The sequence below is a fragment of the Mytilus edulis genome, chromosome 8, assembly GCF_963676685.1.
Source record: "Mytilus edulis chromosome 8, xbMytEdul2.2, whole genome shotgun sequence".
NCBI lineage: Eukaryota > Metazoa > Mollusca > Bivalvia > Mytilida > Mytilidae > Mytilus > Mytilus edulis.
The window spans coordinates 47,839,685-47,852,327 of NC_092351.1; positions in this window are offsets into that span (position 1 = coordinate 47,839,685).

Genomic DNA, 12,643 nt, shown 5'->3' on the forward strand with positions numbered 1-12,643 from the left:
TCAAATATGTAATAAAAAAAAATATACCTTCATGTGCTACCTTTTGAGTAAACTGAGGTCGAAATTTCAGATACAGATGGGTGCATTCCTAACCTTGACACTTGTTAACTTAAAGCAGTCATTATGACTGCTCTATAGGTTAACTTGGGAACAATTTAGCAAACCTGTAAGTTAACTTTATCCCTAGCAGACCAGACCTCATGTCTACTATTTTAGGACTGCTGCAGACCAGACCCGAGGACAAGTTTGATAGAGCAGACCTGTTCACAGGACAGGTCAGCTAGACCAGACCAGACCTGCGGACAGGTCAGCTTGACCAGACCAGACCTGTGGACAGGTCTGGTTGACCAGACCAGACCTGAGGACAGGTCTGCTTTACCGGACCAGACCAGACCTGTGAACAGGTCTGTTTTGACCAGACAAGACCTGAGGACAGATCAGCTTGACCAGACCAGACCTGTGGACAGGTCTGCTTGACCGGACCAGACCAGACCTATAGACAGGTCTTCTTGACCAGACCTGTGGACAGGTCTGCTTGACCGGACCAGACCAGACCTGTAGACAGGTCTGCTTGACCAGACCAGACCTATTGACTGCTTTTTAATCGTTCCTCATGAATATAGACATTAGACATTAGACATTATTTTATTATACCAATCATGGGCCCTTGTCGGGCAAGATACAACATATATATTTTTCCAAGTTGATACATACATGTATCTATAATGATTACATCTCAAAAGTACATTTAGCATGATGATGTTCAGATTAAAATTATTGTTTTAATTTGATTTGTGATATCGTGAATTATTTTCTATTTTGAAAATATTGGTCTCATAAAATATTTTACGAATCCCTTTGTTCAAAGACAAATTATTGTTATTCAATAAACATCAATAAGAATTTTAACTGCATGTATTACGATCTATTACTACTCAGCTTCGGGGGGAGGGGGCAATCTGCCTACACCCCTGCTTAGAAAAACAAAAGCACTGTCCGTTTTCTATTTTGTTTACAGTTTATATAACTTAAAGGACCCTATTGAAAATAAGTTTCAATAACTTGTGTCGGTCATCCTTAGGTATTGGCTTCAGGGAAAATCGAGTTAATTTGAATTGCAACAATTATTCAATATAGACTTTTCATATTATCCAATCATCATGACAATTTTCATAATGTTTTTTTTTTCTACTTTTCTATTTTAGTATTTTGCATGTTTTAAACATGCAAACCATTTTAGTGACTATAAACTACAGATCTAGTGCTATATCTGTGTCATTGTAATTTATTGTATCTGTTAAATTCATGTCTTTTATCTTGAATCAATATATATATTTAATAACTCTTTTTTTTCACCGCCAACATCACCCGTGTTTTAGCGACTCTCGCTATAAACATTGACGTTATTAAAGTAGTTTCTTTTCCCGTTCCTTATGAATGCTCCCTAACACTCGAAACTTGTTACCGAGCTTGTTAGGTATATGTTGGATGTGTTTGTCTCGTGTATGTGGTATGTCGGTCATGATGGTCATGTGTGTATTAATCACAAAACACGGGTAAAGATAACTATTATGAAACTAACGTAAAGGATGTTCGCTTGTCATGTTTTGGAATGTTTGTCAGATTTTCGGATCCTCTAGTTTTATCGACTTGAATGCCTTAAAACATTTTACCCATTCATTGACCCCCATTTGTCTTTTTATAAATCATTTACATGTATAATGATAAGCCATCTGTAAAAGTCATATAAAATCATAATTATTTCTTAATAGTTTGTGAGAACTTAAACTGTTAAACTTGACAATGAAACAAGAAATCGTTTCAAGGGCTAATATGTGGGGGTGGGAGGGCTGATCCCAAAATCCGGAGATCTCTTATTTAAATAAATTAAAATCCCGAAATTTAAAAAAATAATTATATTGATTCCTGGATCCCGAAAGGGGCAATCCCGAAATCCCGAGCTTATAAACACCTGGAGTCACGATAAGGGTCCTATCTGTATTTCGAAAACAAAGCACATTAACCTACATATATTTTTTTCCTCTTTTGATTCCTTTATTAATCCCCCATCAGCATGATCAGTATATACTATACTAGTACTTTAAAAAAGGAATTATTTTTAAACTGAGACCTTTAAGAGGACAACCTCTTGATCATGTTAATTGTGATTATTTTTAGGGGCGGGTTGAAATGTTCTGTGAGGGTGGCAGGACTTTTTGTCGGGACGTGAGAATTGGGGATTTTTAAACTCGGGATTACTGGATTGATCCTTTCTGGATATGGGATGTCAGGATTTAAACAAGAAATTCTGGATAGATAATTCTTCTATTAAATAGACATAAAACAATTTTCTACAGGTAATATAAATGAAAAAGAAATCCTCCTGGAAACTCTTTCTCCCAAAAACAAGAGTTCAACTGTTAAAGTTCACTGATCAATATTTAACTGAATATTATGATCAACAATTCTAATTATTTTCTGTGAACATGGTGAATTCATAGTTGAAAAAAGTCAACAAATAATAGAATGAATAACTGTATTTATAATCATTGTACTAGAGTACTGGACATGAGATTTCCACAAGTTCTTGTGAATGGTCCCAAGCACTTGTCACAGAAAAAAATCACATCTTTATACCTGAAAGTGAAGATAATGTTCTGATGTAATAAAAAATTCCGAGACAAGTTCTTGCTTGATAAATAAATGAAAGTGAATTCACTCCTACCATAATAACTATTATACAAATGTATATGTATATATTGTAGTGATACACATCTGTATGCTCTGCTTGATATTAAATATTGTATATATTTAACAGTTACCATGGTTACATGTATATAATTTTGTTTATTTGTATATCTTCTATTCTACTAATTGATAGTGCAGTGCCAGTGCATGGTGGACACTCTTCTGTAATAATTAATTTTTTGTTATGGATTGGATTAGAGTAAGCATTCATATTTTCATGAAAAAGTAGAGAGCAAGGACCGATAACTCTACATGTATACATCATTATATATTCTTCACCTCCTTTATAGAAGATTGCAATGGTTCTTGACATATATTCTTCTGCATGTGTTAACACAATTTTTCTGTACGTGTACATAAATATTAATGGTTTTTTACTTACATATATATTTAAAATCAGTCAGCTAATTAACAAACATTCCAAATACATATATTCTCAAGACTCATGGTTTATACTCAAATGTTTTGACTTCTAATTAGTTGATTAGTTTTCTCTGTAAACATATAAATATTTGCAATTCTTCACCTTTTTAATGGTAACTTGCTTTACTAGCTTACTTCAATGTATATTAGCTAGTGTGTACATTGACCTGCAATTGGTCTTAACATGCTAAACATGCTAAATGGATAGTTGACTCGTAAACACAGTTATAGCAAAGAAACAACATCTCATTATGTGTATATAGACTGCATGGACTGCATGGACTATATTGGTATTTTTTTTACAATGTTGAAAGTGCTGCAGGTTTTTTTTGCCTATACTTCAGTACGTTGGTCCGTCTGTTCTCTTCGAGATTAAAGTATTTTTCTCTTTGGTATGAGCTATCTACTTTTAATGCCAAATTATAGTTTTGACCCTAATTCCACTGTCCACTGAACATAGAAAATAATAGTGAGTGGGGAATCAGTATACTATGGATACAGTAGTGTTTTAATTCAAAGAAGGGAGCAACCATTTCTCTTTCAGTTGTAATATCTGTCCTGCCCCTTTATTTTCTCACCCTTTTTAGACCTGCTTTCTTTTATAATAGCCTATCCAGACTTTTTGTACATAAATTGTCATCATGCCTTTTTTGCCAATTTGCTCATCTTGCCTTTTTTAACTCAAGACTACTGTCTGCTTTTTTTTTAAATTTCATCCTAGCCCAAAAAACAAATCATCCCTATTAATAGTAGTATAATTAGAATGTAGGACAGAAAGTCACATCCAAAAAGTCAGGGACAAAAAGTCACAATTCATTTTTCTGACTATTTTCTTTGAATAAGAAAAACGTTTATTTTTACTAGACATGTTTGTATTTTTCATGAACTATTGTATATAAACCAACTTTGTAACAAAAAATTATCAAAAAAATATCAAAGATTATCATGATTATTAAATAATTGTTAAAAAACAAAATGTCAAAGTGGCTTGGTACTGAAATGGCTTCATGGTGCCAAGAAATATATCCTTTGCATGATTAAAATTAAATAAATCTTCATTTTTCAAGTATAATGACACATTTCCTAACTTTAATATGAATATGAATTAAAAAGTAAATATTTAAGGATATTTCTATTATATCTTAATAATTTGGATTTGTGGACGTATTTTTCCTTTCGACAGAAATACATAACTGTTTTGTTTTAAAAGATAAACAGAAGCTGTTTTTTGTTAAATTAATTGTACATTCTGTTAATCCTCGGTCACACCTTAACGGATAGCTCGAACGGATGCCTAACAGATAACTTTTTTTCAATCCATTCATGTCCGTTAGACGTCCGTTCTTATTTGTTAGACGTCCGTCCATATCCGTTGCATGTCCGTTAAGCGTACGTTTTATCCGTTCACGTCCGTTCTGTCCGGTGGAAAATTTTGAGCATGTTCAAAACTTTGAACGGAAGTCCAACGGATGAAATGTCCGTTGAACGTCCGGTAGGCGTCCGTTTTGTACGGTACTCGTCCGTTTCCTTTCCGTTTTGTATCCGTTACGTGTCCGTTTTACATCTGTTGGAGGTCTGGCAGATAAATTCACCAACGGACTTCTAACGAACGTCTAACGGATAAAACGGATGTTGAACGTATGTGAAACGGACTTCTACCGGACGTATAACGGATAAAACGGATGATGAACGGATCTGAAACGGATAAATGCCAATTGAAAATTTCGCGTCAGAAATGCCAATTAGATTTCTTACGGTTCATGAATGCTTATTATTTATAATCGATCTTAGAGTAAGGGCACGTCTTTTCAATCAAGCAGCTCTTATTCAGGCGAGACACTGCCATTTGGCGGCATTTTGAAGAACAAACCAAAACCAGTTACACAGAAACATTTTGAATATTTATGCGATTTACATGTATCATTATTGCCGCCTTTAATTTTTCCGTATAGCTTTGTTTATCCGTTTTATTTGGTAGGCTTCCGTTCGATGTCCGTCTTATGCTACTCGTCCGTTGGATGTACGTTCGACATCCGTTCTGTCCGGTACGTTTTCGTTTCTCATACGTTGCATAACCGGTGTGTGTCCGTTATGCATTCGTTACACGTCCGTTTTATTTGGTCAGCACATCAACGGACTCACAACGGATAACAATTTTGTCAACAGACAACTTTTATTTTCATCCGTTAGGCGTCCGTTCGTGCTATCCAGTAAGGTGTGACCGAGACTTTATATATGAATGTCCTATAAACGTGTGCATTTCATTTTTACAAATAACTCATATTCAACAAATGTTCATGAACGTAGGAAAAAAACGTCATTTTTTGCTTATATTTATCAAATTAAAAAAAAAGCCGCATTATTGACTTTTTCATGAAAAGTGGTACACATAATCTTAATCCGTTTTCAAATCAAATGTCATTTTGGAAAAGAGAGGTCTTCAAGATAAATCAGTTTGAATGATAACAAACAGTCAAATACTGCATCTTTTCCCGATATGTCACAGTTTGAAGTCGCGAAAATAACCATTTACGTTAATAACGTCATTACCATCCCTGTAACTGTATCGTATGCCCTTAATACAGTACAAGGCATATCGTATGACCTTATTGAAGTAATCAAGTTAAAAGAATATAAGGAAATATTTAATACTTGATTTTGTTAAAGTAATGTTCGTGATAAATTTTATATCTTTGTGCAGGATTTAGCTATGTATAGGAAAATGATTAGTATTTTTCTGTACGAATCCCATATTTTAAAGATTCCATCCTACTATTTTATGTGAGAAATGTGCTCTGACAGCTCAATTTGTTAGATGTTGTATAGTATTTCTATAAAATATAGGCTACACATTTCAGAAACGAATTACCAGTTTTTTATAAGCAGTATTCTGAATTATATATAATTTGCTTATTCAAATCTATAGCCCATTTATAAAGGGAGATAAGGCTATTATTTTTTCATATTTCCCAATAATTAATCAAAAAAAAAATACAGGATTTAAAACCATCTATAGATATCGTTCAAAACATTTAAACATATATGGAAACCTCTATTTCAAACAGCCTTGATCTTTGCAATTTTAAAAACACCAGTTGTTCGACGTGCAAAAATAAATGCATCACCTCAGTTTCAGGTTAATGTGTGTGAAAAGGGACATATTACTTACAAACATGTTTAAACCTGCCACATTATATATGAGTTCCAATTCAGGATGGTTGTCGTAGATTTTAGTTACTGTCTTTCACATTCATTATTAATTTGTGGTTTAATCGTAGATCAAACTGTTGGTTTTTCTTGATTAAATTGGGTCACATTTTGTTATATCGGGGTGTTTTAAGTATACTATACAATATGGATTACACTCCAAGGTGAGGTCTGTATGAAGCATAGTTATAAGGCATCTAATATTGTAACAAAGGCGGATAGGTAAATGCTTCTTGTTTACTAGTAATCATAAAATTTCAAAGACTTTAGTATATAATGTACCATGTATACGAACGATAGAAACAACTTTAACATTGCTACTAGAATAAGGTAAGGCGAAAAAGCAAAGAGACTAAAGAAAAGCAAAACAACGTGTGGTATGATTCTAGTTCCTGCTGCAATTTTGGCACCTATTAAGTTGTTATAGACATAAAAAAAAATCAGTGTCCAATTAACAGTCAACGATGTTTATCGTCAAAAGTGAGTTGGGATTTATCAAATAGAATATATCTGTAATCCTTTGTATAACATGGTTTCATGTTTCTGTCGAATTCATGATAAGCAATGCAAATTTTTGCGTATTGCAATAGGATAAAATAAAAGAAACTGATCAGACTTTTTACATTTTTTATTGGAAAAGATATAATTTCACTTATATGAAAAAAAAGACGATGTGATATGATTGCCAATGAGACAACTCTCTTCAAGAGACCAAAATGACACAGAAATTAACAACTATACATTGTAGGTCACCGTACAGCCTTTAACAATGAGCAAAGCCCATACCGCATAGTCAGCTATAAAAGGCCTCCAAATGACAGAGTAAAACAATTCAAACGCCGGGAAAACTAACGGCCTCATTTATGCACGTCTAACAGCATAGCTAAATATATTAAAATGAACCCATCATAGATACCAGATTTTAGTTTTGTATTTACACCAGACGCGCTTTTCGTCTACAAAAGACTCATCGTTGACGCCCGAATCCAAAAAAGTTAAAAAGGCCAAATAAAGTACGAAGAGCATTGAGGACCAAATATACACACATAGTTCACAGAATAAATCAACAGATGAAGTATTCACACCAAAAGTAAAATCTACGGAACATTACCATGCGACGTACACAAAAAATGTCAATTTTTTAAAATGAGCTATTAAAATATTTTATAGACTTTCTTTTTATCTAAATGAAAAGCAAACATGTACTTAAGTCATATTGCTCTAAAATTTTAAGAAATAAAAAAAAAACAGCAGTTATTTGATATTCACGGATGTAAATTCAAGCATGTATGCAATGTGTACTCCCCGTTTCAACATCATAGGATTTTTGGAGGTTAGTTCATACCATTGTTTAAATAATTTGATATGGAATCATAACGCAATTGGTGTTACTATATATTAAATAATGATACATCTACAAAAAAACACAAAATGAAAACTATTGTCTGGATCATTTTTAAACATTGTTAGACCTAAGTAAAAAAAACTGTCAAAATATATGTCAAACGGGTACCCTAACGCATATTAAACACAAGCTTATATTTTTTTCAGATTTATAGAAAATAGATATATGACGTATACTAATCACGTTACTGCACTGTTAGGTGTCCAGAAGATAGTTATAAATTTAGCGACTAGTTCTGCAGGAGCTAGAAAATTCCGTCTTGAAACATTCATGGTTCTGATGTTCAAAAAAGAGAAAGCATGTATGATCTCGACAATTTGAATTATATTAAACGTTTATACTGCATCCGTGTACATATGTATATCTTTCGTATTGAAAAGGCAGAAATCTAATACTATGGATTCTTAATTATTCGTTGGATACCAGCTTTCGTGGATTTCGTGGGAATAGGTGAACCATGAAATTAAAAGTTCAACGAATACAAAATTTTCCATAGGCTTGTATGCATACTTTGTCAAAACCACGAAATTAAATATCAACGAACATGTAAGTTTTCCTTAATCCACGAAAATTGGTACCCACGAAAATAAATAAATTCACAGTACATTTTTTTCTGGAATCATTAAAAATCTTTAATATAAGCACCATTAACTACGGTAACTGATGATTCTGGCTAAGGATGTACACCTCCGAATAGCCAAATATTTCTAAAATTAAACCTTTTTTCAACCTATTTTTTTGGTTTATATTACTGTGAAAAAGTAATTGATGAAAAACAAATCAAATGGTAGTGCACTTCGATTTTTGCAATGGTCATTTGAAAGAACACAATTTTAATGATTTTCCATTTATAATCAATTTGGGAGCTTTTATTATGAAACAAATCAAAGTTTCACAATTATACTGTTCGGCTTAAGACGTCAACAGAATCCGTCATCAAGTACCCGACAAAATACGTATACTACAAAACTGGAGAACACACACAAAAGACAGGGTATATAAGGGTAGCGCCTGACGTCTGACTAAATAGTAGAATGGGGCTGAATGAAGAAACATGAGTTTTAGATAAATATTCCTAAAGATATGAACATAGAGAACTTCTCGCTTGGACATACAGTGCATTTTTTTAGTCAAATAGATAGCTGTACTTAACAAATTGTCATATTAAATTAGTTTCTATAATCCCTCAATTGAACAACAAAAGAAAAGTAGATATAAAAAAGAAAAAAGGTCATTATAGCAAACATTTTTTTTTTTTTTGGGGGGGGGGGGGGGTGGGGTATGTTTATTTATAATATCCTTCAAGTAAACTTGAGAATGAAAATGAGGAATGTGTCAAAAAGACAACAACTTGACAACAGAGCAGAATCATCCGAAAACTCTTGAAAGGTCTTCAATACAGCAAGAAAATTTTGCACTCGGAGGCGTGCTTCAGCTAGCCCCTTAACAATAATGTAAAATAGTTCAGTGATAATGGTCGTTACATTAAACTCCGAAATATAGAAAAGAAACTTAAATCATAAATCATACAAAACTAACAAAGGCCTGAGGCTCCTAACTTGGGACAGACGCAAAAATGCGGTTGTGGCTGAACATGTTTTGGGGATCTTCCCCCTCCCCCTATACCTCTAGCCAATGTAGAAAAAACAAACGCGCATTAATACGCACAGTTAAACTCAGTTTAAAAGAAGTCCGATGTCAGAATAGGTAACAAAAGAAACTAAACAAAATGTCAATGATACCCTATTTTACTCCTCTTTTTAAAATTCCTAACCCTGACAGGAAAAACAAATATCCTTTAAAAGACCTTATGTACAATATTGAACACCGTATCAAATTAACTTTCAACAAACTTAAAGTCATTGATTGAGTTACAAGTTATAGTGTTCATGATTCTTTTTTCTAGGAAGTTTTTGTCGACGATTTTTCTTCTTATAACCACATATTTTCCTGATTTTGTCTAAGTGCTGTCTAAACATTACTAGGTCCATGAAAAAGACAGTTCCAAAAATGACAGAGATGAATAACGCACCAAAAAACCCAATCGTATGAGATGATTTGCGTTCGTCTTTAGCTGATGTAAGTTTTCGAATAGTTGACGAAAGCTTAGTTTTGTTTACTTTTAATTGATTTTTAATCTTTTGGATGACTGGCTCTAATTCTGTTTTCAATTCTTCAATTGTTTGATGTCGCGGTATTTTCGACTCCCAATGTTCCAAATTTCTTCTGTAATCACATCGACAAGGACACATTTCTGTCGTTGCTAGAATAAACAAAAAGATTATCAAATAGTTTTAATTGAAAACGGCAGAATTCGTCAATTGATAAATCTAAAGTAATATATCCATTTTTTAAAGATTTTCCAAAAACGCATGACAAACAGGGCGCAAGTATCATGTTTGAATGGGGGTATATTGCTGTCTTCCGTCGAACATTCATGATTACAAATTATCAGTAAATGATTGTGTTATACAGAACATATTTTGAAAGATTTTTTTAAATTTTCAATTCAATGAAAACAAAGTGTAGAAACGCATGTATTTGAGCAAACTGCTGTTGTATTGTGCGTTTTTATTACCACTTGACTGATGACAACACTACTGGGTTGTCAGAAAGGTGAAAACTAATTTGACGACGGAACTGTATTGTTTTGTTTACAAATGATTTGTTTCTGAAGTATACAACTAATTAAATGATCAAATCAAAACACGCAAGACAAATCCCCTTAGATAATGTTTTCAATTTTACAAACCTTTGATGATACAGCATGTACAATGTAGAGCTAGTATTTTCAGAGTTCAACTTGTTAATAAAAAAACTTTTCATTTAAGTATCAAATATTTACAATACTTGATTATAACTTTGGTAATGTCTTTGTGTTACATGTAGTCAAAAATAATTTGCAAATCTGGACCATATTATACCTAATCACTATATATGACGCATCAACGTCTTTAAATAAGAGTTACACGATGATTGTTACAAGTAGATCTGACAGACCTGACAAGCCGGAGCACCAAGATGTTTTGAAGGTAAATGATAGTTTCGTCGCCAAGTATTTCTTTCGTTAATTATTTCATGTATTTCTGGCATTTACATTTTTTCTTATATATATAGGGTTTTTAAATAAACTCACGGAACCTAGCTGCATGTATTTATTATATTTTCCGTAACGAATTGTGTGCCGGGCTTTGTCTTTTAAATTCTTTTTGTTTTGAATCGAACTTAGATTTTCTATTCAACCTTTGAAACAGTCATGTTCGATGTCACTCTTAGTTTTGAATGGTAAAGGTAAAAAGCACTTCGATCGTACCAAATGTATTTCAAAAGACAATATAAAAATGACACTCAAAATGTATACATGTTATAAGTAGAAGAGAAACAGACAAGTACGAACTAAAAGAACACTCTCCAACATTGTATAATATAATAGGATTAATTACAAAATATATTGTCCTGTTTATAATTTTTGCTAAATAAAGTGGCTATATATCTATATAAGTCTTCACCATTACAAACAAAACACTAAAAGTCGTAACTAAAGAACAATTACTCCAATAAAGAGTGAAGTTATCGTTACATGTACAACCAATAAATCTATATATTTTGTCTTACTGATTTTTTTCGCTTATTTAAGTTTCGATCTATTTATTATAGTTTTCAGATGTCAAGCAAAAACCAGAAACATTTTTATAGATCTTCAAGACAATATCTCCAGTAAATTGTCGTCAGACAATTTCAACAATATTAACTTATTTGTAGATTTTGCCTTGTTGATGATTTTTGCTCATGTAAGTTTCAATCTTTCTAGTATAGTTTTTTAGACATAGGAAAAACAGAAAAAAGATAAATGTTTTTAAAGTGCAAAAACTAAGATTTTGACCATCGAACTCATTTAAAGATCTCGCCATGCTTAAGTATCTGTCTATCTCTTTTGATTTTCTAAACAGGCAAAAATTGAAAATTTTACAATTATTCCTATAATAAGTCGTATGACAGATTTAATGGCATTCATTTTTAGTAGATCTCAATATTACAATCAATTTGACGTCGTCAGGTTTCCTGTGGCTTTCTTTATTGTTTTTTAAGATTAAAGAAAAAATGCATCATACCCCTATGTTCTATTTTTAGCCATTCGGCCATGAAAGTCGTCGGGTTTAAACACTACAAAGAAAACTTAGGACTGAGCAACATGAAACCTTCCGTTTACCAGGATGATATCAATTACTCTAAAAGGGTAAACAGATTAAGCAGCACAAGTGGCAACCATCATGTTTGTATTAATAATGATAATAACAGTTTGAGGACCATTCTCATTCGGTGATGCTTCAACTGAGGAAAGTTTAAGGGATTTTTGTTACATTTCAATATATATGTATCCGTTTAAATATGTATCATATATAGTCCTTAACGGTCAACCAAATCATTATGGCGTCAATTGAACTTTTGAAATAGCTGACTTCAACTTAAGAATAAGAATGATTGATTCAATAGCTTCCTTATAAGCAGCAACACTCTGTCAAGGACAGGAAAATAGGAAACACTAGCTCAGGAATCACATCATCTACTCGTAAGTATATACATTATCGTATCATTTTCTAATGCTGAGATGATACAATTACTGGTGAAATGAAACCTTCAAGTAAATGCGACGCCAGTGATATGATTTATAACATACATTTCTATACATTTTTGTTGATGAATTTAAAATTATTAAGAAACTATGGAAACAACCCTCTCGGGTAAGGTTGAACTAAGACGGTTATGACTGTATCCCCTTGTTAAAAATAGATCCTAGTAATATACATGCATGAATTGCCGGTTGATGGTTTTGGGCGTTCCTTATTACTTAATTCGTCT